Consider the following 4,109-nt stretch of genomic DNA (forward strand, 5'->3'; position numbering starts at 1 on the left):
CTGAAGGAAGGGTAAGCCAGCCTAAATATAGCTATCTCCTGAGAGGCTCTGACAGTATCTGACACAGAAGAATATTTCTTATGTAAAGGAAAGAATTACTCATTAACAATATAGCATTGTTGGGATTATATCAAGAAAAGTATGTCAAAATTAATGGCTAAACAATAGTAAAAAAATAGGTTAAAAACAAACTTAAAAAATTATTGAGGAAGCTCTTTCATTTCTATACACAATGATTTTAGCATCCAAAACTATAGAGAAAAGATACCTTATTTCATCCATAATTTGGTCCAATTATATCAACTTGGATTTTATGTTGACTTTCAGATATCAGATTTTAATCTATTTTTTTCTCCCCACAACTTCATCTAAGTTATTTATAGCTAGCCATTTACCAACAAAGATGTCTAGTAATTTAGGATATAGTGAATCAAACTAAAAACTTTAAAGTCACTGAAACAAAATAGAAGAGAATGGAAATATCTAAAGAAAATAGATGCCACCCCAAAATACTGACAATTGGTAAGGAATTGAGGTCAGCATGTGTTCACCTACTAATTATTTGTGCTTCTGTTCTTTACTGAATATTCTAAGTTACCATCAGGTGAGGTGATGACCATGTTTCTTTCTTGTTATTGTCTTGCTCACAAAGCATTTTTACATCCTATCTCAGGAACAAAGGTTGTTGTTTGAGAATAAACAAGAGAACATAAATCCTTTACTAGTCTCTCATGGAGTAAGTTCTAGATTCCTGTGCCTAGCAACAGGAGCTTCTCATCTCAGAACTTGGCAACTTGGTTCTTCCTCATGCTTCCTCTACCATGTCAACCAAAATATTTGGTTTCCTCTTTTATGTCAGTAACTCTAACTTCTTTCTCCTCCTATGCTATGCTCCACTGTCTCCAATGGGAATAAATCTCATTTCCAAATTTATATATATATATATATTCGCATGACCCCAGTCAATTCTGAGACTGAAGTCAACTTTAACTTTTCCCACCTGATTTTTAAACCATTTAAATTATATGCAGGTATTAAGGGCAACCAGTACAATAAGGAACTAACAAGGCAGTAAGCAGTGTCCTGTGATTACTCTCGTGACAGTTGTTTAAAAGGGCTTGTCAAAATGACCAAAATACTTGAGCCCACTTCCTTGTCTAAGCCCAAAATCTGGCTTGAAGCCTACTTCTTTTGTGCCACCCTGAGATTAAAATTCCTGCTTTAACCTACTACCCTATTATAACGTTAGATTCTTGCCAAAACTTACTTCCTTATCATGCCCTAATGTCAGCTTTCTGCATGAGCTTACTTCCTTGTCATGACCAATGTCAGATTCCTGCCTGAAGACCATTTTCTTGTCCTTGACCAGTGTCAGCATGCCAAAAGGCTCTCCACATCTCTCCTTTTATTTTTTTCTCATACGCTTTTTTTCTCATACACTTTAAAACTATGTGAACTTTCTATTTTGTTCATATTATAATCATTGTTCCATTTTATTTAGTATTGACCATAATAAGGAAGACTCAAAGCACTTCAAATTATGCAAAATAATTCCAGTCTTTTGAAATGTATTCTTAAGAAACCAACTGTCTGCCATTAGGTTTATCTTTCTCAGATCAGTGAATTCCCTAGAGACATTGAACATGTAGATACATTGTCTATGTCATATAACTGTTATTCAAAGTAGTATATGGGAATGGGTTTGGAAGAGGAGGGGTTAGTAACAGCATAGGGGTAAATTTCTTTGGCACTGGGCTGGCTCATAATTGAGGAAACATTAATCTGGAAGCACTGCATTTTATAGGTTGATTAGACAACTTGCTCATTTGCTGATTAAGATTACTAATATCTGGGTGCTTGATGACTTGCCAGTGTATTTTATTGAACCTTCCATCTTTTTTTAATTATTATTTTCTTTAAGAATTTTGTTCTTTATATTTACCATCCTGGAACTCTTTCCATATCCATCTTCCCATTCCAACCCACCCAACAGTATGTTTTCTCTCTGTCTTATAGAAAATCAAAACAACAAGAAATACAACAACATGATACTGAAGAACCTAGATTCCATTTAGTGCTGACCAATTATGTGTGATCATCATGTCTGCCCTCAAATGAGTGAGTGAAGTTAATATACCTAGTTTCACTCTATTAATGAAAACCAATTTTTCCTTTTCCTACAATTATCACTTGTACATAGCTTGTACAAGTATTTTTTCACTGTGTGTGTGTGTGTGTGTGTGTTTGTGTTAATATCTGTGTCTGTCTTGTTATGTCTGAAAAATGCTGTTTTCCTTAAGCATTTATCTTCTCTGGTTCATAGAATTTCTACATTTCCTTTTTATTCACAATAATCTCTGGGTGTTGAGGGGAAGGTTTTGATATGGACATTTTATTTAGGTCTGAACACCCCAAGGTCTCTCACTTTCTGTGTTTTGTTCAGTGTGGTCTCTGTGTCATTCACAATTCATTGCTTGAAGAAGCTTCTTTGATGAGAAGCAACAGTCTAGTCTATGGGTATAGCAATATATCATTAGGAGTCATTTTATTGTAATATTCATTAAGTGGAATAATAGTTGTAGGTATCCTCCTAGGCCATATGACTTAGTCTAAACATAAATAGAAACATGGGTTCCATATCATAACAAATTTAATCAAAGTAGAATTGATGAGCTTCCCCTATTTTTATTATTGAAACCATGAGCAAGTTATAGGCAGTCCATTACCCCAGCTTGGCATAGCTATGTGCCATCTGAATAAGACTTATCATCTTCACTCTGGAAGTAAATATGGCACTTTTAAGACATATATGAAATCTTTCCTGAACATTGAAGTTCTGAATTTACTATCATCTAGCAATATGGTATCTATGTTATATGCCATAAGTATGTGGTAACATCATCAATAGGGTTTTACCTTTACTTGTAGCTCATATCCAACAGCATTAGCAATATACTGTAGTGATATTGGCAGCTTAATTTGGGGTACAGTCTTTCTCTTTATAATCACCTTGAATTAAAAATATACATATATATAAATAAAATATATAACATATATGCATATACAATATATTATATACATACAAATATATAATAAGCATACATGCATTATATATGTAAATATATATGACTTACCTAGTCTTTCTCTCTCTGTCTCTGCTTCTATAGTTGTAGGGTTTTTTTATTTTATTGCATTATGATGAGAAAAGTTACATGATTTCAATTTGTCTGAATTTGTTAACATTTAAAAACATATTTTAAGTAAATAGAATTAAATCACATTCTTGTTTCCCTTTTGTACCCCAACACCTCCCAGAGACCCCCCATCAATACCTACAATATCTTTTTTGTCATAGTCCTTAAAATTTATAAAATATTATAACAATAAAAATGAGTATTATAAAAGTTTTTTTATATAAAACAAAAATCAATTTAACAGTCTTATGTAGATGCTTGTTTACAGCAATACTGAAAATATATATGTTTTTCTCAGTATAAATTTTAAATAACTCCAAACATATTAACTGTATATTTCAAAATAATACATCACTACTAGTATTTCCTTGGATGAACATAAATATATAAAGTCTTTTTGTTCATTTGTTTGTTTGTTTTGTATTTAGTAGAGTTTAAAATCTTGGCTCTTACTGTGATACAAGCCCAAAATAAGAACAAGTTTTAGACATTGTATTTCATTGTAATAAGGCTGTACTTCAATGACCCTCAAACCACCTAAGGATTTTACCTTCAATCGTAGCTAAAGTGAGAGGTAACAGTTCTGCTGCACAATGGAACGAATTGTAGCCACGATTTTTGGATACAGACTTCCTGCTATGGTCAAAACTACTTGACTTGAGTGAGTAACTTTATTCTCAGCCCACAGAGAACAGGTTACATACATTTAAGAAATGGTGTGAGTATTAAGATAGTCTATCCATAAACAGGCAGAGAAAGAAATTAGGGAAACAACACCCTGCACAATAGTTACAAATAATATAAAATACCTTGGTGAAACTCTAACTAAGCAAGTAAAAGATCTCTTTGACAAGAACTTCAAGTCTCTGAACAAAGAAATTGAAGAAGATCTCAGAAGATGGAAAGATCTCCCAT

The sequence above is a fragment of the Mastomys coucha genome, unplaced genomic scaffold (assembly GCF_008632895.1).
Source record: "Mastomys coucha isolate ucsf_1 unplaced genomic scaffold, UCSF_Mcou_1 pScaffold22, whole genome shotgun sequence".
Classification (NCBI taxonomy): Eukaryota; Metazoa; Chordata; class Mammalia; order Rodentia; family Muridae; genus Mastomys; species Mastomys coucha.